Source organism: Rhinolophus sinicus, chromosome 4 (assembly GCF_057876585.1).
Source record: "Rhinolophus sinicus isolate RSI-liver-muscle chromosome 4, RSI-T2T, whole genome shotgun sequence".
Classification (NCBI taxonomy): domain Eukaryota; kingdom Metazoa; phylum Chordata; class Mammalia; order Chiroptera; family Rhinolophidae; genus Rhinolophus; species Rhinolophus sinicus.
This window is the reverse complement of record NC_142504.1, coordinates 42,784,152-42,810,376: the sequence shown is the minus strand read 5'-3', so window position 1 is coordinate 42,810,376 and position 26,225 is coordinate 42,784,152. Positions and strand designations below refer to the sequence as shown.

At 36.3% G+C, this 26,225-nt stretch overlaps 1 long non-coding RNA gene across 1 annotated transcript in view; it reads left to right on the top strand.

The window, feature by feature from the left end:
- The window catches only part of LOC148758361 (uncharacterized), a 252,872-nt gene that overhangs the window by 70,001 nt on the left and 156,646 nt on the right, over positions 1 to 26,225 (top strand). Inside the window, exon 2 of the long non-coding RNA XR_016021080.1 lies at positions 24,843 to 24,908. This is a non-coding gene — a long non-coding RNA (uncharacterized LOC148758361). The remainder of the gene's footprint in view (positions 1 to 24,842; positions 24,909 to 26,225) is intronic.

Sequence of the window (26,225 nt, the reverse complement as noted above, 5' to 3'; positions counted from 1 at the left end):
TTGGCAAGAACCTATTCCCATGTATGGCCAAGCAATATTCCATTGTATATATGTACCACCTCCTTTTTTAAAAAAGACTTTTTATTAAAAATATAGCTAACATACAATATTATATTAGTTTCAGGGGTACACTAGAGTTATTCAACATTTATATACCTATAGAGGTGATGACCAGAAATCCAGCAACCAGCTGACACTGTACCACGCTATCACAATATTATTGACTGTATTCCCCATGCTGTACAGGAAATTCCCATGACTTATTTGTTTTATAACTGGAAATTTGAACCTCTTATTCCCATTCAACATTTCTCCCCTCTTTTTAAAATTTTTCAATTACAGTTAACATTCCATATTATTTTATATTAATTTCAAGTGTACGGCATAGTGGTTAGACATTTATATAATTTAAGAAGAGATCCTTCTGACTAGTCTAGTACCCACCTAGCACTACATAGTTATTACCATATTATTGACTATATCCCTGTGTTTTATTTTACATCCCCATGACTATTTTGTAACTACCAATTTGTACTTCTTAATTCCTTCCCCCTTTTCACCCTGCCCCCAACCTCCCTCCCCTCTATCATCCTGATAATGCTAGTATCCATCTGACGCCACATATATTAATAGTTACTACAATATTATTGACTATATTCCTTATGCTATACCCTACATCCCCATGACTACTGTGTAACAACCAATTATACTTCTTAATCCTTTCCCCTTTTTTCACTCACACTCCCAACCCACCTCCCATCTGGCAACCATCAAAATGTTTTCTGTATCTATGAGTTTGTTTCTGTTTTGTTTGCTACTTTTATTCTTTAGATTCCACATATATGCAAAATCACATTGCATCTTTCTTTCTCTGTGAGACATGCCACTCAGGACAATACTCTCCAAGTCCATCCATACCACCGCAGATGGCAAAAACCCATTCCCTTCCATGGTTGATCAACATTCTGTTGTATATATGTTCCACTTCCTCTTTATCCATTCATCCATAGAAAGACACCCAGACTGCCTGCACATCTAGGTCATTGTAAACATTTCAGTTATTGTATTCTTCACTTTTAACTGGTCCTTTTTTATGGTTCCTATGTCCTTTTATATACTTGCTATCTCTTTGTTGAAGTTCTTACTAAGTTCCTTGAGCATCCTTATAACCATTGTTTTGAACTCTGTATCTTGAAGGTTGCTTGCCTCCATTTTGTTTAGGTTTTTTTTTTTTTCCCCCCTGGAGTTTCCTCCTTTTTTTTTTATTTGGGATGCATTTCCTTTTTTCCTCATTTTGTCTGCCTCTCTGTGTTTTCTTCTATGTATTAAGTAGATCTGCTATGTCTCCCAGACTTGGTTAGGGCCTTGTGTAGTAGGTTCCATGTGGGGCCCTGGAACAATCTCCCTGTTCACCTGCTCCAGGAATGTCCCTTGTGTGGGTTTTGTGTGGCCCCCTGTATAGTTGAGCCTTGATTGCTATTGGCACATCAGTAGGTGGAATTGACCCTCAGGCTGATGGGCTGTGGGATTTGGACACGTTCACAGCTTACAAGCTACTGTGCAACAGGCTTACCCCACTGAGTGGGATTTGCCCCAGCAGGCTCTGGTGCCTGTTGAGACCACCCTATGTGTGTGCTACTTGTGGGCTAATTGGGTGGTGTTCTGCTGTGGTATGAAGCCAACCTCCAAATATGTTTGTTCCGAGGCCTCTTGGGAGGGGCTCTGGTGTAGGTCTAGGTCACCCACTTCCTTTTACTGGCTGGAAGCTACCAGGTAGGAGCTACAAAGTGATCTGCAGTTATTTACTGCCTGTGCTAACCCTGGAGGCACGTGGGAAAGACCACACTGCAAACTGGGGATGTCTGCCACCAGTTCCTGGCCTGACATACCTCCACAAGAAGCCAAGAAACCCCAAGGCCTGCTGCCACCTGCCAGCTCCCTTAAAGTTCAACCGTTGATACAGCCTCATGTAGTATACAAATTGGGTGAAGCGAGGTCTCAGGGAATCACTAGAATGGGAAGAGTTGTGGTTACCAGGTTAATGTAAATTCTGGTTTGGTGCCTGTGCAGAGCCTGGAACAACTCAGCCAGAGTCTCAGAGCACACCAAGGCCAGTCACTGCTCAACTGGGCCTGCTGGACTCCCGTGTTGTTCCAAGAAAAAGTGCATTGCAAGGAGAGCTGGCTGCTTGCTGAGAAAGAGCCTCTGGTGTTGGGTGAGTTGGGTTGAGGGGTACTCACACCAGGACAATCAGATTTAGATTTTGGCCATAAGCATAGGGGGCGGTCTCAACAGGACAGGACAGCTGCATAGGGGAAGAACCCCTCACAGGGAAAATGACAACTGTCCTCCAGCTCTAGTTCTAAAGCCACACACTTCAGTCTGCCCTCCGTATGCCTCTAATGCCCCCCGAGTCGCTGTCCCTCCTCTGGAACACAGGGTGAGTGCCTACGGGTAAGTGAGTCTGTGTGCAGGTTGTTTAAGAGGATGTCTGGGTTTCCCACAGCCTTTCATCTCACTTGGATGGTTGGAATCTCTACTGTTTTTCACAGCCATATGTTATGGGGGTGCCTCTTCCTGGCACCTGAAGAGCCTGGTGTGAGGCTGGGGTCACTCACTCCTCCAGGGGAATCTGTGCAGCAGAGTTATCCCTCCTGATTCTCAACTACCACATGGAGGTTTGGGGTCCATTCCACATCTCTGTCCCTTCTACCAGTTTCGATGTGGCTTTTTCATCTTTTTAGTTATAGACTATAGTTTGTCTAGACTTCAGATGGTTTCCAGGTTGATTTTTCTATAATTTAGTTATAATTTTAATGTGTTTATGGAAGGAAACAAGCACAGTGTTTATTACTCTGCTGTCTTGTTCTCTCGAGCATTCATTTTTTGAAAAAATTATCTTACACATGCTTTGTAAGAGAAGTCTTTGTGGTTTACTTCTACCTGAACTGTCCTTTCTGCTAAAGTTCTTTCTTCTGTGAAAATGAGGATGTCCAACTGTGTAGAGCTAGTGAAGTTGTAATGTGTATGCAGTTTTTCATTAGCTTCATAGCTTTGAACAAACTTCCTTATGTGATCTAACCTCAAACAATCTCCTGCTCTAGAACAGAAGGCTGTTAATGCTGATGAACTGACTTAGTAACACAATGCATCCACGTCTGGTCATTGCACTCTGTTTCATTTTTCTACCTTTACCTGTCAGGACCACACTGCTGTCTTGTTTGTATCTGTATTCTTCTAGAACGACAGTCTCTTTCTACAGTTGTGGCTGTCCTATTAGAGCCCTTCATTAAAACATTATATAGAACAAGAAGATGGAAGAAATTAAATTTTAAGTCTGATTAAAATGCTCTGGCATTTTCAAACAATATTATATTGCATTCTAATAAAATTATGCAATAGATTAACAAGCTTGAAGGACTCTTCAACCGAGCATAATGTTCAGTATTGAATTAATTTCAGGAAGGGATGTTCATCTCGGTTTTTTTCCTTGCTGCTCTCTCCTCTCTGGTTCTCAGCCACGTGAATTCCAGCCACATTGACCTCTTTGAATTCTCAACTTTATCTCATCCCTTTAACTCAGGTTTGTTTTGGTTCTGCCTCTCTGTGCTGTGGACTGAAAGTCCAGACAGTGAGCTGTGACAATTGCAGGTCTGACCTTCTTTGTTTTTCTTCCCTCAAGCATCTCTACACTGTGCTGCACGTTTTCCAATGTGTCAGGCGGCAAAACATGTCTCATTTTTTTTCAAGACAAATGTGTAAAATCAATCCTGGCTACTACATCATGAGCAGAAGTGAGTCAAGAATTGACATCTTTTACTCTAGTAATTAGCCCAACATAACTGAAGATTCCAATACTAAACAAACTCTAAATATTACAAGCCATGATTATGTAGAAATTATATTAATAATCAAAAGAGGAAGAGAATATAGAAGTAGTATAAGAAGGCTATTTTCCTTTGTATTTTATTGCAAAGATTAAACATTAGTTAATGAATACATCAAATAAAAGAGGTTATAAAGGTAACCACCAAGAAGTCAATACAATTAACTAAATTGAAAGGTATGCAGGAGGGAGAGGAGGAGGGAAAGTAAAATGCATTACTGTCATCCTTATTCATAGTAGGGATTCAATCAATAGTGTATAAGTAAAAAAAAAAGTGCCTTATATCTTGCAGCTATATTGTAACCACTAAATGAATATACAAACCATTCAATTATTAAGATATGTACACATGTGGACTACACAACAAAAGATTGAGGGGAAAACACAGTAAAAACAGAAAACATTACATAAAATATGATGCCAGAACCCAAAACAAATATGTTTCCCATATTAGTAAATAATGATTGGCTAAAATCATAAACCGAAGGAAAAATAGTCTCTCATTGGATAATAAAGTAAAATGCTATGTGGTCAAAAGAAATTTCAGCAAGGTCGTACACCAAATCTCTGGTCCAAGGAGTCCTTTGTCTCCCAGGAGTGGATCTCTTTTAGGATCCCTGTTGCCTTCAGTCACTGGCTGGGAACAGCCAGTGGGAATTGTGGCCTGAGGATATACGATGTGTGATCAATAACTACCGTGAATGTTAAAAAATATTATAGTAAAAGATGCATTGCCATTAATACCCGCTCAAAATACTCCCCTTCACTTCTAATACACTTATATCATTGTTTTTGCCAGTTTCTGAAGCAGTTCTGGAAGTTCTCTTTCGTAAGCATCTTTAGTTGCGCTGTTGTGGCTGCCTCGATGTCCTGAATCAATTCAAAACATGTTCCTTTCATGTTCATTTTGACTTTGGGGAAGTGTCAGAAGTCGCACAGTGCCAGATCCGGTGAATAAGGTGGATGAGGACACACCATAATGTTTTTATTTGACAGAAATTGCTGTATCAGAAGTGATGTGTGACCTGCAATATTGCATAATGGAGGATGAAACCATTTGCCCCTTTCCATGTTAATGCATTGTTCATGATCCATGATTTTTGACACACTTTAAAATACACCTTCTCTCAACCGTAGCTCACATGCAACTGACGCCACTGGACAAGTTGAAATTTGTCACACACTGTTACTAATGTTCGATGCGCCACTTCCCATATTGAAGATCCCTGCCTTTCCGTTGGATGGCACTTGGCAGCAGCATCCACCGTATCGTTTGATTACACCCTGTACACACTGAGTGACAGATTTCAGAGTGCAGATGCTAGGCCCTAGGTCAATTATGCTTCCGCAGTTGGAGGTCTGTGAGGCCTATTTTCATAGTCACCATAAAGAAGCATTGTTTTAGAGACTGAAATAAAAACAAAAGCAAAAAGAAAATACCAAAATACTATTCAAGAGTATGCAACTGATTCAAATTAACCTCCTGAAACCATTAATCATTGCCTGAGAATGTGATGATCGTTCCTCAAAAACTCTCTAGTGCTTTGTTATTCCCTTGTATCATGTTTCACACTTTATGCTTATAATCTATGTAAATAAATATACATTTTATTTGGCATTGTCTATTAAATTATTACAAATAAATAGGCAGAATAGGCAGACATGCAAAATGGCAGGCTTTGATTTTATTGGGAGGGGGGCAAAATTAGTGTTTATTCCAGCTTTTTGTCATAGTTCTTGATCCTTCACCAATGTTTTATATGAGGAAAAACAATTTTAAAAAATTGAAAAAACAATTATTAGAAAGTAACTAAAACAAAATAAACTGTAAAAAATTCTAGAAAATCATATTATCATTCTCTTTCAAACCAGCAAAATATACTACCACATACAACTGATTTTTTTCTTGTGAACCAGAGAAATAATGCAAGGCATATTCCAAATAACGTGAACAGATAAACGTAACTGACAGTAATTCTGCTAAATTAATACAGACTGGGCTAGGAACACACTACTTATTCTGGCGATGATGTATACTATAAGTCTTTGATTTCTATATCAGATGCTCTAGCCAGAATACTGTTTTAAAAATACGGAAATTCAAGACAAAAGTCAAAGTCAAATGAGACTTTTCATTTACCATAGCAATATTAGATAGAAACCAAATTTTAATGCAATCTATACTACTTCTGAAGAAGATGAACTCCCTAACTTCCATTGCTTCACAGGCTCCCAGGAATGAATTCTCGGGAGAGTTCTTAAACAACAAACCTCATCTTAGTGATAAAATGGCCTTCAGTAGTTGAATCTTCATGGGGCTGTCATGGATCACTGTCTCTGGAGAAAGTCCTAACCTGTTCTTATATATGTTAACTATATGTGTAATAGAGCCTGGGTTTTTACAGTTGTCTTCCACAGTGTTTGCTACCTTGTCCCCTGTGGGACTAACATTAAGAACTTCCTTAGCCATGAAATCTGTAGTCATCAAATGATGCTTCAACCAATGGCTACACGATCTATTCTAAGGAAATAGGGTCAGTTTGTCTCTTCTATTAATTCCATGTAGTTAGCTATCGTCTTCATTTGTTTTTCTCGTCTTTCCGTCCTAGCCAATACCATCCTGAAAAAGTTAGTAGTCGCCCACAGTTGTCAAAGTGCAAAACAAGCGGATACGGTTGTTCAGAGCCTCTAAGTCCTCAGCGCTATCAAACTCTGAGACCAGCGGAAGGGTTGCTTTGCCAAGTTATGCTTTTAGCAGATTTAAAACATCGGTATTGCATTATAGTGTCCTGGATTAGCAATCTCCTGATTAATTTCTGCTTTCTCATCATTTGGGGAAGCACTTCATAGTAGGGGTGGTTTGTGGTGCCATTATCTGCAACTTAGATGAAGTTGATTTGATTCAGGCTTTGATTTTTTGAAAATTTATTGAAGTTAGTTGGCATAAAATAGTATATTAGTTTCAGTTGTATGACATTGTGATTCAATATTATATACCTTACGATGTGATCACCACACTAAGTCTGGTAACCGTCTGTCACTGTGCCAATTATTACAGTATCACTGACTACGTTCCTTGTGCTGCACACTACATCTCTGTGGCTTATGTACAACTGGAAATTTGTACCTCTTATTCCCCTCATCCATCCCCAGGTGTGTTAATCAAGCTGCTTCTCATTGTTCAGAAAGCTCTCAGGTGGGCAGAAACTGGATGTATGTATTATTATTTAGAAATTCTCCAAAGCCTTTGTGTAAGTCAGCCATGTATACATAAATCTATAGAAAATCGGTCTTCCATTTAGATAGGTGACAGTAATTTATAAATAAAAACATCTTATTTGTATGATTGTAATTACATACCACACGTATGCATTCTTTTTTTAAACACTAACTAGTTCACTTAAAATTCTATGAATGTTGAGACATAATTTGGAAGCATTTTTTAAATGAACTTTTATTTTATAATAGTTCTAGATTTACAGAGACATTACAAAGATAGTACCAGAATTACCCAGATACCCTGCCCTGCACTCAATTTTCCCTGTTTTTAACATCTTATATTAGTATAGCACATTTGTCACCACTAATGAACTAATATTGATATAATTAATAGAAGTCCATACTTGACTTATATTTCCATTGTTTCTATCCAATGTCCTTTTTTCTGTCTAGGATCCCATCCAGGATATTGACATTAAATTTAATTGTCATGTCCTTGGAAATATATTTCAACTACTTCAATTTTTTCAATGTCTGTTAAAATAGAATTATGTGTGAAATCTTTCAGAACTGGATAAAATTGTAATGCATTTTAAAATGTATTTTAACATTTGAATGGTGCATTTTAAATAAGAATTTATATAAAGTTTTAATTATTTTTAAATAAAATTTATAAAAGTAATTACATCAATTATATCATGTAGCTATCTGGAATGCATTCTGAATGCATTTTGACTACAGAAGTATTTTGCAAACATTTAAATAAATGTTTATACATCTTTAAATTTGTAGCAGTAACTATATCATGACATCAAGTGTTTAAATATAAAATCAATCACGTTGTGATATTGAACTATTTGGAAAGTGCAAAGTAACTAAAGAAAGCTCTATAAACTCCCACTTTGCAGAAGTGATGTTTTAGCATTTCATCGTAGTTGCTATTCTGCTTTTTTTTTTTATCTAGGTATATGTTTTTTACAAAACAAAGATCATATTGTATGTGTAGGTATTAATTGTGCTTTTTCGTACTTTAAATGTAGATTGCTGGCAAAAAGAATTTTCTTGGTGACAAAAATATTCTATTTCTATAGAAACCCTATTTTAAAAATCCGTTTTTTCCACTGATAATCATTTAAATGCTTTTCAATATGTCTCTTTTATATGTAATTTCTGAATTGTTATTTTTGAAAACCACTTTATTTAGGTATGATTGACATTCAAAAACCTGTATGTCTTTTTGTGATAAGACAGTGATAAGAGCACATAGTTTTAACAATATATCTTTATCTTGTTTTCAAATTTTTAGGAAATATTTATTTCTTTATTGTTTGCCACTTGCCAAACATAATTTAAGAATGTACCAAAAATGCATGTAATAGTTACTCTATAACAAAGCATTGGGTAGATTCCCTGAAATTAATTTCTGCACTAAGGAATGTAATCATTTAAGGGTTTTGATAAACATTCACAAGTTTCAAAAGGTTTTACTCAAAGGCACAATGTACGAGTGTTTTCTCAGAACCCTCCCCAACATGATATTTTCTTTAAAATAAGATTGATAAACACCATTACTCATGATATGCTTGAAATTAACATTGAGATATTTTCAAATATTTCTAGCTATTGCAGTTATTTTTCAAAGTACTCATTTATATTTCTTACCCACTTACCTGTTGTGATGTTGAGGCTTATCATTACCAATTTGAATTAGCTCTAAATAAATTAAAGCTTTTAAAGTCTTCTTCCCATATGTATTTTGTGTTTATCTTCAAATTATTTCATTGGTTTGGACACACAAAAATGTTAAATGTTTATATACTCAAAATAGTAGTATTTTCATCTGTACTATCTTCCCCTGTTTTTAGGATTAAAATGTACTCAGTATTCACTTATCAATAACTATAATGTTCCATTTATCTTTTTCTGTCTGTTGTAAGAATCAGTCTGCCATGGGCCCTGAGCTCTATCCAGTTCTTGAAAGATGTGTCAAGAATATAAGGTGTTGACCACTTTTTACCCAGGCCTTTCACAAAGCTGTATTTGTAGCCAGCAAAACCTTGAGTAATGAGGTAACGCATGCCCCCAGACCACGATCTGGCTTGTCTACCGCTTACTGTAAGAGCAGTGAATTCCTAGAGCTCAGTGTTCTTCAGCTGCAACAAACACCCACCGAATGCACAGTACCTATCTGGGCCCTTTGACCTTGTAGAGTGGGAGTTGGAGAGTAAGGTGAACCTGTGTATATAGGTGCTTATATCGCTTGATGTCTCTGATCTTTTGCCTTTGATCCTGGAGTCTTGTGTCTTCTGCCATAATCCATGAAACAGTAAAGAGCTAACTTGCTAGCTCTTAAGTAGGATAAAACCCTAGATTCTGATGGTTTCAACAAGAATGAAATGCTGATACAGACATCCCTTTCTGGAAGGGGCAGAGGTGGGCTGGGTTTAGAGCAATCAGAAGACTTCCTAGGATCAGTTATATTATATGCTTTTGCCAAAGAGATGGATGGGATGGAAGGGTTATAGGGGGAAAAGGAGAAGGAAGAGGAAGAGGAAGGATGTTATGACAAAGGGGCAGTAAGGGATGCTATAGCTGAAATAAATGGTGCCAGCAACGAGGATACTGAACTTTAAACATACAGAACCCATTAAAAGAGTCTTCAGTCTGAGAGATTGAGAGACCAAAAGCCCCTTGAAACTGAAAATAAATGCAGTCCCATTTACTGGAGCAGAGCTGCTCTGCCCTTATCCCTCCACGCAGCCTTTGATCCTGACCTCATCTGCTTTAGGAGAAAGGCTGAGTGTGCTGGGGACTTTCAGGAGGAGAAGGACTCGGTGTTTTATAACTTTGTTGAATAAAGTCATCCAAATCCCATTTTACCTGGGTCCATGGAGGAGGGCTGCCAAGCACAGGGGTAACCAAGGCACCAAGAAAGCAGGAAGGAGCCACGGTATGGAGGTAACGGGGTGCAGAAAAGTGTCCCTGGACTTGCATGCTTGCTAGAGCCTGGAGATGCAGGTGGGAGGAGGAAGTGTCCGTCCTAGAGCTAGGGACCAGAGGAGAAAATTCTTCCCCATGATCTCATGTATCACCTCAGTGTCCCACAGAGTGCCCTCCCACCCCTTCACTTCTTGTGCTCCAGTAGAATAGCGTTGTCTCCAAGTGGCTGTGGCTATAACCTCTAACAAGTGTCTTTAAACCTCTTGTGAAACCCCTTGGTCTGTGTTCTTGAGCAGGAAGAACAGACTTACATTCAACTGATATGCTTTGGACAAATTACAGTGGAGAAAGAAAATTAAAATGAACTCTTAAGTGAAGACTTTGGGGCTATTAAATGTACTGTTGCTGCAGCTTCCACTGTTGCATGTGTAATTAGAACTGATGTGTCATACGTTTACACTGTAAATGCTCATAAAGTGTAGAGTGAATTCTTCAGTTCAGGTACTGCCGCACATGGAGAGGTGGCCCTTGTCTCCTCCTTGTGTGGTCTAGCAAAAGCAGTATGAAATCCAGGAGGAGAAGGGAAAAATCACAGCTTTGATAATCATTTAGATGACAATGGCTGCATAAGGAGAGGCAATTCCCCAGTACAAATGTGCCACCTGCCTGAAGCTAGTCAATTCTTTCTAAAAGAGTCTGGAGAACTGGTGGGGAGTTGTTTTGCTGAAGCTGAGCACCTGAAACTTGGAGGTTTTGAGTCTCCTGGCCTGACTGATGTGTCTGTGTTTGGTAGGTCAAACAGATCCCATGACTAATAAGGAAAGGGCCCAGCAAGCCTTGTTAATCAGAAAAAGAGTGTAGCTGGCCTCACCTTAGTGTGATTTTGGTTTTACATGGGGTGGCAGCAGCTACCCTTTTGGACCTAAGTAGTCTTGGATAACACCATGTATGATGATTGACACTGGAACTACTCATTGATTCTGTCCATGTGAAGTACAGGAAAGGGATTTCAGGTTGAATAATTCTAATATGAGAGAATAAAGGACATTTTTTGTTTGTTTGTTTTCCACTGGGGATGGGTCATTTGAATAGGTTGATTTCACAAACTGAGGTAAAGACCTAGCACAGCAAAATAATTGATCACTTAGAGTGCAGGACACAACTTCTCTGGATTTCAATTCAAAGTTTTGTTAATTTTGTAATGCTAATTGACTTCTCAAGGCTTTATTTTTCTTCCTTATAAAATAAAGATCATACTATTACCTCCATCACAACATTATTGCAGAATCAAATAAGATAATGGCTATAAACCACTTAGCAAGGTCACTGGCATTGAGTTAGAAGTCATTTTTCTTAGGTTTTATACAATAGCTAAAGCACATCAGAGATTTTCTTTGAAATTTTAATGCAAGCAATAATTTGTTAAAGATAAAACACAAAATACTTTTTCTTTTATGACATTTGAACAGGAGCCGTGTCTTAATGGAGAGGACGCCAGAGGAAGACAGTGAGATAAGTGATTCAAGGTTAGCTAGCTTATGTTGGAGATAAAGCCCAGAAATACTGGGGTAGTGAGATGGAAAGGGAAGGCAGCCAGTACATGGCTCCTTATGAAGCAAAGTACCACAACAATTGGAGCTTATCTTGTTGGGGAAGTGGGGGTTGGGTAAAATGTCTACCCCAGTGTTATCCTAGCCAAGGTGGAGGGAGCTGGGCATTTATACCTTCTTTCTTCCAGTCATAGGTGAAATCTGATCCTGAGGGGGATTAAATATTGTCTGCTGTGTGGCCATAATATCAGCTCTGGTGACTGGAAGAGAAATTGGGCAAGCAGCTGTAGGTTGCTATGTGTTGAAAGTTGGGGCAGTGTACACTGAACCGGTAAGGGCAAGGAAACCTGGAGGAGCATTTGCTACAAGGGGTAATTTATGCATGAAAGTAATATTTAATACAATGACAGATATGTGTGATGTTTATCAACAATAAAAATGTGTTTTTCTTCAAAATCAGTCCATACCATATTTTCAGCAGTATTTAATGGTTAAATTAAAATTTGTCTAATTTTATATTTTAATGAAGTGTTCTATATTGGGTTCTTGACAACGTTAAGAACTTAGATAAGTGTCTGTAAAAAGCCTCTAGCTGGACCTTTGCATTTTCAGTTCCACATGTAAGGAATTTGGATGCCACCAATCTGTCCTAAGTTTGAGTTAAACATTCCAGGGAAACCCAGTCGTCCCCACACTTTCGTGAGATTTACCTCCAGGAGCTTCACTAGGATCTCACAGCAAATATCAGAAAAAAATCTCCTTATACTTCCAGTAGGGAGAGGGGAGAAAGACCTATTTTGAAATACTCCTGAGCACTTTGTTTTTCTTAGTAAGGGCGGCCCTCAGGAGAAACTACAGCTTTGAACTGCACGTATGGGTGGACCCGCACAGTTTAAACCCATGTTGTTCAAGGGTCACCTGTAATAAACTAAAGCCTTACTTGCTGTGGTATTATCAGAGCCTAACTGAACTAAAGGAAGGAAGATATCCAAATGCCTTCTACACAGAAGGAAAGCACCCAAATGCAGCCCATTCTTGCCATTCTGTCCCACCTAAAAGGGGGGGGGGGGAAACTTGTGATGTCCACAGCCCAGAGGCATAGGCTCACTAAAAGACTGAGACCTAATCACGGCATGATAGAACAAACCCCCTCTTCCCCACACCCCCCCCCCACCATATTACTACCACATTACTAAAGACCTGTTTACAGAAGTTCCTTTTACCCAGTACATCATGTATAGCTATCGAAAACAAAACAAATCAAAGCATACTTAAAGGTAAAAACACAATTGGAAGACACAGAGCAAACATCGAACCAGACACTGCAGGGATGTTAGAATTATCTGACTGGGAATTTAAAACAACTATTATTAATATGCTAAGGGTTCTGATGGATAGATAGCTGGCAAGAATAGATGGACAATGTAAGCAGAGAAATGGAAATCCTAAGAAACAAAAAAGAAATGCTAGAGATTTTAACACAAATGACGCCAGCCTTATTAGTACAGTGGGCAAGGTTGAAGAAGGAAACTCTCAGCTAGAGGAAATATCAATAGAAAGCTCCAAAGTGGAAAAACAAAGAGAAAAAAGGCTGAAAAAACCAAACCAGAGTAACCAACATATGTGGGACAACAAGAGATGATGTAATATATGTGTAATGGGAATACAAGACAGAGAAGAAAAAGAGAAAGGAACAGAAGAAATATTTGAAACAACAAGGACTGAGAATTTCCCTGCATTAATCTCAGACATCTAACCACAGATTCAGGAAACTCAAAGAATACCAAGCAGAATAAGTGCTAACACAAACAAAACAAAACAAAAAGAAAGAAACAGAAAACTACACCTAAGCATATCATTTTCAATTACAGACAAGAAAATCCTGAAAGAAGCCAGAAGGGAAATAACACCTTACTTACACAGGAACAAAGATAAGAATTGATCCAACTTCTCCTAAGAAGCAAGAAAAGCAAGCAAAGAGGAGAGTGAAATATTTAGTGTTGAGAGCAAAAAAGTAAAATTTTGTAGCCTACAAAATTATCCTGACTTTTTCAGATAAACAAAAATTGAGGGAATTTGTTATCAATAGACCTCAATATATAAAAAAGAATTACATCATGACCAAGGAAGATTTATCTCAGCTCTTCAAGGATGGTTCAACATTAAAAAACAATTAATGTAATCCATTACATAAAAAAGCTAAAGAATAAAAATCATATTATCATATCAATCAATGTAGGAAAAGCATTTGACAAAATCCAAACTCATTAATGATTAAAAAAAAGAAAACAAAGGAAACCTCTCAGCAAACTAGAATTAGAGGGGAACTTCCTCAACTTGTAAAGAACATCTACAAAAACCTAGAGCTAATATAATTCTTAATGGTAAGAAACTTAAAGCTTTCGTACTAAGATAAGGAACAAGGCAAGATTGTTTCCTCTCATCCCTCTTTTTCAACACTATACTGAAAGTCCTTGCCAATTAAATAAGATTTGAGAAGATAATAAAGAGTACAAATGTTGGGAAGAAAGAAATAAAACTGTCTTTGTTCACCGATGACACAATAATCTATGTAGAAAATCTAAAATAATTCACAAAAAAACTTTTGGAACGGGTAAGTGATTACAGCAAGGTTGCCAAATACAAGGTTAGTACACAAAATAAATATTGCTTCCCTGTATACCAATAATGAACATATGGAACTTGAAATTAAAAACACAATGCCATTTATATTAGTACCTCCAAAGGTGAAAAACTTAGGTATAAATCTAATAAAATATGTACAAAATTTATACGAGGAAAACTACAATGAATGAAATCAAAGAACTAAAATAAATGGAGAGGTATTTCATGTTCGTATAGAGGAAGGCTCAATATTGTCAAGATGTCTAGTCTTCCCAACTTGCTCTACAGATTCAATGCAATCCTAATCAAAATCCCAGCAAGTTTTTTTTACAGATATCATCAAACTGATTCTAAAGTTTATATGAAGAGTCAAAAGACACAAAGCAGCCAACAAATGTTGAAAAATAATAAAGTTGGAGGACTGACAATACCCATCTTCAAGACATACTATAAAGCTACAGTAATCTAGATGGTGTGGCGTTGGTAAAAGACTAGACAAATAGATAAATAAAAATAACGGAGAGCCCAGAAACAGACTCACAAAAATATAGTGAACTGATTTTTGACAAAAGAGCAAAGACAACACAGTAGAGCAAATATAGTCTTTTCAAGAAATGGTGGTGGAACAACTGGACATGAAAAAAAAAAAAAAAAAATCAGTCTAGACACAGACATTACACCCGTCATGAAAATTAACTCAAAATGGGTCATAGATCTAAATGTAAAATGCTAAAGTATAAAACTCTTAGAAGATAACATAGGAATAAACCTAGATGACCTTGGGTATGGTGATGAGTTTTTAGATACAACACAAAAGGTACGATCCATGAAAGACAGAATTGATAACATGGACTTTATCAAAATTAGAAACTTCTACTCTCAAAACACAATGTCAAGAGAATGAGAAGACAAGCCATAGACTGGGAGAAAATAATTCAAAATATATATCTGATAGAGAACTGTTATCTAATATAAAAAAAAGAACTCTTAAACTGAACACTAAGAAAAGAAACAACCTGATTAAATAATGGGCCAAAGATCTAAACAGAAACTTCATCAGAGAAAATGTACAGATGGGAAGTAAGCATATGAAAAGAAGCTGACTATCAAAAGATGTTGAATGTCATTAGAAAATTGCAAATTAAAACAACAAGATATCACCACACACCTATTAGAATGGCCAAAATAAAAAACTCTGTCAACATCAACTGCTGCAAGTGTGTGGAGAAACAGGAACTCTCATTGATTACTGGTGGAAATGCAAAATGGTGCAGCCACTTTGCAAGACTGTTTGGTGGATTCTTACAAAACTGAACATAATCTTCCCATATGACTCGGCAATCATGCTCCTTGATATTGATCAAACCTACATCCACACAAAAACTTGCACATGGATGTTTCCAGCAGCTTCAATACTAATTACCAAGACTTAGAAGCAACCAATATGTCAAATTTTTAATGAAGATAGACTTTTAAAAATATGCCTACATTTAATGAAATCTTAGAATATTATTTTTTAGTTATTATTTTTAAATCTACAAATTGTAAAATAAGATGTTTTCTTCCCTTTCTTATAGTTTATATTTTGAAATTATATTAGCTATAATAAAATATTAATTCATATCACCCAAGTCAAGATTTGTTTTTGTTGTTGTTGTTGTTAACTCTTTTTGCACAAACTCATTTGAGTTTGGGGAAAATTCTTTTCCAGCTTTTCCCAAATGCTGTCTTCTCTGACATGGTCATTTGCATCTAATTATAGTCAGCAATCATTATTTGAATGTCTGCTACCTGCCAAGCATATCTTCTAATGTGATAGATACAGAGTAAGGAGAACAACAGAATTCCAGTTCCATTGTAATGTCAGTATTACACAACAATCATCCCTCTCTTTACTCATTTAAATGTAATTTACAATTCCTTTAGTACCAGTCTTTAGAAATGACTGTGGGGTTATTAAAATTTAGTTACAAATATCTTTCCCTCTAGCTTATTTTGGAGGCGTAACTCCTATCTTTGCTATTCCTCTGTAGAGGTGATTTTCTTGTTATAGTTAGTCAGTGGCTTAGGCCACCTGGTCACAAGACAAGAACTGAAATCTTTGTGTCCCCTGGTATCCCTGGTGTCAGAGCATAGGACCAAGTTTCTGAAGGCTTCTATTCTGTCAAAAAATTTCCCTGTCACTAATGTGAGGCTAGAAGAATGAGAATGATCAGTTCTTTAATTCGAAGGTTGATATATGTTAGACAATTAAGCCAGTTGCACAGGTTGTAAAGAAAGGCATGGCAAGAAATTCTGTTAAAGTTAAACTTGAAAGCTTTCCAACTTTCCATTTTAAAAAGTAGAAATATAAATAATGTGGAAACTGAACTAGTTAATAGATATTTTTTCTAACACAACATTTTCAAAATATATTTAGTGTGTCACCCTAAATGTTTATCTATATTATTGTGTCCTATGAGAAAAAGACATCTGGTTTCATAATCTTGTAGTTGAGGTATGTTGGGGAAAATGGATATTCAGGCTTAAATAGATTATGTTATGATTTAATGACAACATAATTTTTAACTCTTACAATGTTTTATGCATAAGACAATGCCTCATAAAAGGTTTAGGAAAAAGAAAACTGTGTAACTTCAATTCAGTAGAATTTTTCCCACAAAAATAAACTGAGAAGTATAGATCACTAAGAAATGCACAATCTGTTATCCAGAATTTGTAAATGAAGTTATTGCCGCTAGAGGGCACATGTTAGCTGTGAATCTCACTTGAACAAAGTTGGAGGATATTTAACACAATTGTTTCCCCAGAATATCCAATATATTTCCCAACTATCTACTCTTTCATCCATTACAATTTTGTGTTTTCTTTCTCTCTTTCTTTCTTTCTTTCTTTCTTTCTTTCTTTCTTTCTTTCTTTCTTTCTTTCTTTCTTTCTTTCTTTCTTTCTTTCTTTCTTTCTCTCTTTCTCTCTTTCTCTCTTTCTCTCTTTCTCTCTTTCTCTCTTTCTCTCTTTCTCTCTCTCTCTCTCTCTCTCTCTCTCTCTCTCTCTCTCTCTCTCTCTCTTCTCTCTCTCTCTCTCTCTCTCTCTCTCTCTCTCTCTCTCTCTCTTTCTCTCTCCTTTTTTGAAAGTAACATGTAATGGCTTTTTAAAAATTATTACTAGTTTCAGTTGTACAAAACAGCATAGTGATTAGACATGTATATACCTCAAAAAGTGATCACTCCAATAAGTCTGTTAACCATCTGACACTGTACATAGTTATTAAAATATTATTGATTATATTCCCTATGATGTACTTCATGTCCCGTGATTATATATATTTTTAATTATAGTTGACATTCAATATTATTTTATTTTAGTTTCAGTTGTTCAGCATATTGGTTAGACATTTATATAATTTATGAAGTGATCGCTTACGGTAAGTCTGGTACCCATCTGACACCACACATAGTTTTTACAATATTATTGACTATATTCCTCATGTTGTACTTTATATCCCCAAGACTATTTTGTAACTATCAATTTGTACTTCTTAATCCCTTCATCTTTCTCTCCCATCCACCCAACCCCCTCCCATCTGGTCACCATCAGTTTGTTCTCTGTATCTATGGGTCTATTTCTGTTTTGTTTGTTCATTTATTCTGTTCTTTGTATTCTACATATCAGTGAGATCATATGGTATTTGTCTTTTATCAGTCTGACTTATTTCACTTAGCACAATACCCTCTAGGTCTATCCATGTTGTTATACATGGTAAGATTTTATTGTTTTTTATGGCACAGTAATACTCTATTGTGTGATATATATACATATAATTAATCAATATATGCATATATTATTAATAAATATATATATTATTAATAAGTATATATATATGTATATTATTGCTGAGTCATAAGGTAGTTCTTTTTTCAATTTTGTGGAGAAACCTCTATACTATTTTCCATAGTGGTCTCATCAATTTGCGATCCCACCAACAGTGCACAAGGGCTCCCTTTTCTCCCGAACCTCGCCAATACTTGTTCTTTGTTGATTTACTGATGATGGCCATTCTGACAAGAGTGAGGTGGTATCTCATTGTGGTTTTGATTTGCATTTATCTGATAATTAGTGATGTTGAGCATCTTTTCATATGTCTATTGGCCATCTGTATGTCCTCTGTGGAGAAATGTCTATTCACGTCCTCTGCCCAATTTTTAATTGGAATTTTTTTTTTTTTTTTGGTGTTGAGTTGTATGTGTTTTTAATAAATTTCCAATATTAACCCCTTATTGGATGTATCATTGGCAAATATCTTCTCCCATTCAGTAGGGTGTCTTTTCATTTTGTTGATGGTTTCCTTGGCTGTGCAAAAACTTTTTAGTCTGATATAATCCCATTTGTTTTTTTCTTTTGTGCCCCTTACCGAGGAGATATGTCAGTAAAAATATTATTAAGGGTAATGGCTGAGAGTTTACTTCTTATGTTTCCCTGTATGTCTCTGGCGCCTCTCAAGTTGCCACCCCTTCACCAAAACCCAAGTGAGTGTTTGCATGTGAGTGAGTCTGTGTGCAGGCCCTTTAAGGGATGTCTGTGTTTCCAGCTGCCTTCTATCTCACCAGGGTGGACAGACAGTGTCCTAACTGATTTTCACCACCAGATGTTGTGGAGAATCCTCTCCTCTTCACAGGGTCACTGAGTTGGGGAGCCCAGCGTGGGGCTAGCACCCCTCTCTCTTCGTGTGCAGAACTTCCACCAGTGAGGGTTCTCTCCTGGTATTCAACCACTACCTGCGGTTTTGGGATCAGCCCATTTTGCATCTCCACCCCTCCTTCCAGTCTCTATCTTTATATCCTTGTTATAGGGGTACTTTATATCCTTAGTTATAGGGGTACTATTCAACTAGTCTTCAGATGATTCTTGAGGTTCCTTTTCCTGTAGTTTAGTTGTAATTTTAAATTGCAAGTCCACCATCTTAGATCTTCTCCCTGAGTTGCTGTTTTAAAACTAACAAACTTTTACAAGTTTTTCAAAGATGTTGGAATCAGATGCAGTTATTTAATAATTAAAATAATTTCATGTGATTATTTCTATATCAAATTAAAAAGGGACTTGATACATTTTAAATGTATGAGAGAATGGGAAAGAATGTTTTCTCTTGGTCCTTTCTTGGAAAAGAAAAATCACCAAGCATTCTCAATATGAAGCATCAGACATGTAAGCTAATTTGGATGAAGTCTTGAAAAGTAAAACACAAATCTGATCAAATACACACTAGAAATGAAGGAAAGACTTTACTTTTTTTGTGACAGTTATTTTTAAATATTGCTATTTGGATAATAGCAGTTGTTCAGGAAGGGATCAAATAGCTGACAGAAATGATATGCTAGGGTAGATATACTATGTAGGAGCAGAAAACCTACCTCCCAGCTATTCTTCACAGGTGGGCCCAGAGGACACTGAATATGCTAACTCGATAAGGAGACCACTGGTGAGAGTGGCATCTCATTGAGCACCTCATTGGTAGCTGTTTTCTGTAGGCCAGAGCTGATAGTAGGAGTTTCCGTTACAGAGTTGAGTGCTCTGATTGCAACGTAGATAACAGAATGTAAAAATAAGAGAAGTCAGGCACTTAAAAGTCCAAAACAAGAAATAATAATAAGCAACATGGTCAGAGTAGCAGCTGAAAGTGCCTGGCGCTCAGAGTTATGGAGATGGTTACTAGGACATATTATCTCACGTGTAAGATAGATGGACAGCCAATTGAGGTATTTCACAATTTATACAATCAAGAGAATTTTTAAAAATCCATGATATGGAGAGTTAAGGCAGCCAAATAAAAAAGTTTTGATCCCATGCCAGTACCCAAAGCTGAGATATTTTGAAGACTCAGAAGTAACATCTAGGTACTCACAAGGAAGGAAAGAAAGAAAAAAACCCACTAATTCTACAGAATGTGTATGTGGCAATAATTCCTCTAGTAGCCTCTCTCCAAGGGAAACTTGACTCATTTTCTTCTGTAAGTGATCAGTGCAAAAAAAGAGAACACCGGACATTTTAACAATATTGGATACAGGGTTCAAGTTGAAATTGATTCCTAGGGTCTGAAGCATCGCCATGGCCTCAGACTTAAGGCTTGTGGAGGCAGATAAATGAAGTACCATCCAAATCCAACGTCCCCTCACTGTTAGCCTACTCAGCTCACATCCCATTTGGTGAGCATTTCCATGGTGCCCAGATGTATAATTGGAATGGACATACTTGGTTGTTAAAAGAACCACAGCATTAACTCCTTGTTCTATTGCAAAGGCCAAAAGTTAGTTTCTGAAACTACCCTCTCGGGCAAAGATGGTAAATAAAACAATTAATCACAATTTAGAAGTGGATGGAATATGACAAGGACTAGTGCTATCCTTAAATATATAAAGGATGGTGGTTGTCCCCATAAAAGCCCCCAGTTAACTCACAAGGCATTCCTTTACAAAAATTAGATGGCTTCTAATTAGTGGCTAAGAGGAAACTATCCAACTCACGAAGTAACCCCAATTTCAGCTTCCATGCTAGATATAGCAACTCTACTAGAGCAGATCAACATGGCCTCAGGTGAATGGTATCAAGATGTTGGTTTAGTGAATACATAGTTTTTACCCATATGAGAAATGAGTTTACATTCACGAATAGATAATAATAAATATTTATGGTCTTGTTCAGATTTACGTTAATTCTCTTAGTTTCTGTCATAATATTGTCCAAAGGATTCAGGATTGACTGACATAATATCACATTGTTCCATTATATCTATGTCATTGGGTTAATTGTACAAATGAGCAAAAAGAGATAAGAAAGTTGGAGGCCTTGGTAAGACACCAGCACATCAGAGGATGGGAGGTGAACCTACAAAGATTCAGGGGCTTGCCACCTTAGTCATTTTTTTTTTTTTTTTTTTTGGATTTCTGATGGTTTGAGGTAACTGGGACATTCCTTCTAAAATAAAGGGACATTGTTTCTCTTTGTACTCCCCACTTACTAAGGTGGAAGAACAACATCTGGTAATAATAGTACCCTGATCTCATTATTAGGTGACATTAAAAGCTAACACATTTCAGTGGGGCTCAGAGAGGGAAAGAGCTTTGCAGCAGATCTTGGCTATAGGGTGAGTAGCTCTGGTTCCTGGGCTATGTGACCCAGCAGGCATCTGTAATACTAAAGGACTCCATGGTGGCAAAGGCATCATTTAGAGTTTATAGAAAACCCCCATGAAAGAATGACACTGTAAAGCCCTAGGTTTTAATGGCAAGGCCATGCCATCCAGAGGAGAGAGCTCTATACCATTGAAATACCAAAGCTCTATACCAAAGAAATAAACAAACAAAAACTGAAACAAAAAAAACCCATCTTCTGGTGTGCTAGAAATAAACTATCTGACCAAGGAATACTGAATCACGTGTGGCTAGCTGCCCCTCATGACCTGGGTTCTATCAGACCAATCAAGCCAAAACTTGGGTGGAGCCAACAACAGTTCAGGGTAAACAGGAGATCCATCTGGAATCAGGAGTGCTCCATGCCAGAGGGCACTCATTACCTGCATGATCTGGTGGCCCGGACCTCCATATCTTTCACTACTGTTGCACTGACACAGGTTCCTCAGCTCGCACCTATGTCAACTGTTGTCGGAGGAGGAAAGAGGCTGAGTTTGGTTCACTGGGGAGCTGGCTCAGTATATGGATACAAGCAGAAAAGAGATTTCTGTGGCTGCAGCTGGCTTGAAAGCAACACCTGTTATTTGGTATCTCCCTTCCTTACTACTTATTTTAGATTCCTTTCACTCTAGGCTAGAACCTCTGCTGAATCCTCTGTTGCAAAGTAATACATCTATTTCTGCTAATACTTCTATCACTGCCTTAGGTGTTGGTGCTGCAAGCAAATCTCTGCCTGAGAATTGTTTGTTTTCAGGTAAGCTGACCTAGGATGCTATCTGACTTAGGATGTACAGTTAGGAAAAAATCTCAGCAAGTGCAAAATTGCTTTTTTTTTTTTTTTCTTCAGTATGGCTCCTCTCGTAAAAGAGCACTCTTTTTGCAGTAAGACTCTAAAGATTTTGAGGGACAGTAAGACTCTAAAGATTTCCCCAAAAATAAAACCTATCCGGACAATCAGCTCTAACGTGTCTTTTGGAGCAAAAATTAATATAAAACCCGGTCTTATTTTACTATAATATAAACTGGGTCTTATAACATAATAAAGATTATAATATAATATAATATAATATAATATAATATAATATAATATAATATAATATAATATAATATATACTGGGTCTTATATTAATTTTTGCTCCAAAAAGACACATTAGAGCTGATTCTCCAAATAGGTCTTATTTTCAGAGAAACACGTTAGGATAGTCACAAAACTTATCAGACAAGTTCATGATTGAAACGGTATAAAATTCTTTACTACTAGATGGTTGATCTTGGTGTATTTTTTGTTTTTTGTTTTTGTTTTTTTCCCCTGAAACTCTCTTCCTTTATTTATATTTGCAATATGAAATCCAAGCTTGGTATGGACACAAGCACACTCACACCATCTTGGGGAGAGGGAGCTCGGACAATGTCACTTGGCAGCTAGGCTGGACCCCAGACTCTTGAGTGTGGGAGAGGGGAACGTAGCCAGACCCGTGCTAAACCCCTACCCAGGGGGTCATGGGAGGCGCAACGGTCTTATGAGTGTGTCAGGCCCTCTTGGTCGATCTTGTTTTTTGAAAGAGACAATCAAATCCAGTTTCTGAGAAGGTTGATAAACAATTCAGTCTTATTTCCTTATATTGTATTTTTTTTAATTTATAAATTATTTTATAACAATGATTTTTATTTTAAATGCCTTAATTTAATGTTAATTATTGAAATACAAATACAATCTGAACATAATTGGAATCCTCAATTTATTTTTCTATTGATTAGTCTTTCATTGTAATTTTTTTAAACTGAAAACAAACATCTCTACAGCAAGTAAACATTAGCATAATTGCAGAAGTAAAAGTCAGACCTATGAAATTATGAAATAGGTTACAGAGAAACATTCCACTATTTTGAAATAAAAAAGTAGATACTATCTTTTTTGTTGTTGTTTTTAAAGCTGCATTTGTGAGATAACTTTTCAAAATATAGCAAGTGACATGAAGATATGGTGACCTTTATTCTGATTAAAGTCAAATGTCTTCCACTGGAATCACTTTCTTTTCTTAATTGTTCAATATCTTGACTTCACCTGTCTGACTGTTGAATAGATACTGCATTCCTGTCACTGAAGAAAAAGGAAAAAAAAAACTTATACTATTTATAAAATCTTGAATGACTGTTAAATATTGAAATTATAAATTTGACCAATAAAAGGTAAGAAAATGCAAAATATTTTGTAATGATAATATTTGGAGGAGATAACTTTTGTCATTAATCATTGGTTCAGCAGCTGTATATACATTTTTAAAAACTTGATTGATTTTGATTTTCTGATTGATTCTAGTAAAAAATCAGATGTCTTGTAGAAATCAGAATCAATACCTTGGCGCCAGGTTCAACAATAATTAACACTATCTCAACTTCTTTATTATATGAACAAGCAGAAGAGATAGAGGTTTGAATTAGTAAATTGACCTCCCTTAAAAACATCATAAGAAATATATATTAAATATTGCTTATTGCTCCACTCTACTAATGAATTTTCTTGACTCACTTTTAATAAACTTAACAGTTACCCTGTGTTCTTGAATGCTTAGCTTATCTCTTTGACGAATTTTTCTCTCAACTGTCACTAAAATCTGTTGACTCCATCTCCAAAAACCCTGAAGAAATTTCTCATTGAAAGATTAAGAAAAGTGAAATTTTTAAGATGGTGCAAAATATACATATAATATAATAGATACATGCACATGCACACTGAAACAATATTGTGAATCATTTAAAGTAGCTTAATTCCCATTCACTTATTCTTTCAACAAATATTTACTGAATATCATCTCAAAGAGATTGGAATTACAGGTTCTGTAGCCAAACCTATGGGATTTGTATCCTGTCTCCATCATTTACCAGCCATGTAATGTTATGCAAGTTACTTGACCTCCTCTGCCTCATTTCTTTCTACGCAAAATGGGGCTGGAAAATATAGTACCTACCTCCTACAATGGATGTGATCATTAAAGGAGTTTATATATATGTCTGGTCAGTAGTCAGAATTTTTCAAAACTGCTGATAGAAAGGAAATTATCTTGTCTTGTGTGCATATTGTCATATGCAGCTACTGACCTACAAGACTTGAAAAGTTTAACACGTATACACACTTAATGAAGAAATTAATTAAACATGAGAATGGTTGGGGGCAGGGGACAGTCAAGAAACAATAGATTACTATTGAGAAAGCAGCAAATTCAATATTTAATATGGGAAGTGCATTCCTAGAACTGGTGGCACTCATTGAGTGAACTTTATATGGGGTTGCAGTGGCTCAATTTCTATGTAGATTGTACTCTGGCATTTAACATTGGGAATCACTTTTCTTCCTTTCTCTTGAAATGGGAGTAAAATGATACATTGTAATAGCAAAGTTGGTATACTTAGCATGGACTTCACTATTTTTTTAACTTAAAGGTCACAGCTCTTCACAAAGACATGAAATAATGACAGATAGACCATGGTGAACAAATGCAGAGATGGGTAAGTTCATTTTTCTCTAAGATAACACAGTATGGAGAGTTTGCACTTATTGAGAGCAATCGCTCTACTAGGTATTAAAAAAATGCAGAAATGCCCCTATTTGGGACACACACACAAATACATGAGACATAACCATAACCATTGGTCCTTAATTGGACAACATTATTGTAGGTTGAATGTACAGTGAAGAAACTTATCAGGATAGAAACAGGATTATTATAATAATTTTCCCATATTGCACAGAGGGAATAGATGAAGTGTTCTAGAAGGGAAGTCTTTGAGAAAAAAAGTTAATGGTTTTGGGGTTGTGTTCTCTATAACAGGCACATGCAGAAATAACACTAATTTGAGGAATTAGTGAAGCATGTTATATTGTGATCAGTAAGAAAATAGGAAGTCAACTAGAATCTCTGGAAAACCCAAAAGCAATTTCATAAAGTCATATTTCAAATACGAAGCATACTAAAAACATGCCGGAATTACATCAATGGATAGGAACTATTTAAAATAATGATTTAATCTTGATTATAACAATCCCTCCTTCATGTAGCACACATAGCACATAACACTGGGTCTGTAGAGCAATGGACTCCAAGGCTGGGGACACTCATGACAGGATGTGTGCAAGACAATTCAATGACTGCAGAAAATATGGTAGGAGATTTATTTATCTCAGTTTTTTCAAATCATATTTTGTCTTTTTTTAATGCACATAATATGGTAGTACAGTACTTCACAAACAAATACCTATATATAATGTGTAAATAATACAAACATTTATTGAGGTTGTTGCTCAAAATTTATTTTCTTATAGGGTTGTGCAACCACTCTATTATTGAAAAAGGTTTGGAGAGCAATAATGTAGCAAATAAAATAACACCTTTGCATATTATTTGGCTCTTTAGTGAAGGGTATTGATATAATCACAATATAGCATGGATCCTTATTTATTAACTTTTAGAATGAAATTGTTAGAATCAAATTAGGGTTTCCTCCGGAGACTGAGACTGAGGTGAATGGTGGGGTACCATGGGATGTGATAGAAAGCAGTTGCTTTTCATTATAAGCTCTTATGTACTATTTCATATTTATCATATTCATATATTACTTAGGTACTTCAAAGAAAACCATATTGTTTATTTTTTTAAACTGAGTTAAGTTTAGTTTTTTGTGTTCTGATAGTGACATCATGTGTTATATTAATCATGCAGTTCATTAATCAAGAAACTAGACAGCAATTCAAATTGGTATTTACAATAATTTACATTGATCATTATAATAATTTAAAATATTTGTTAAAAGTACACATTTTCAAGT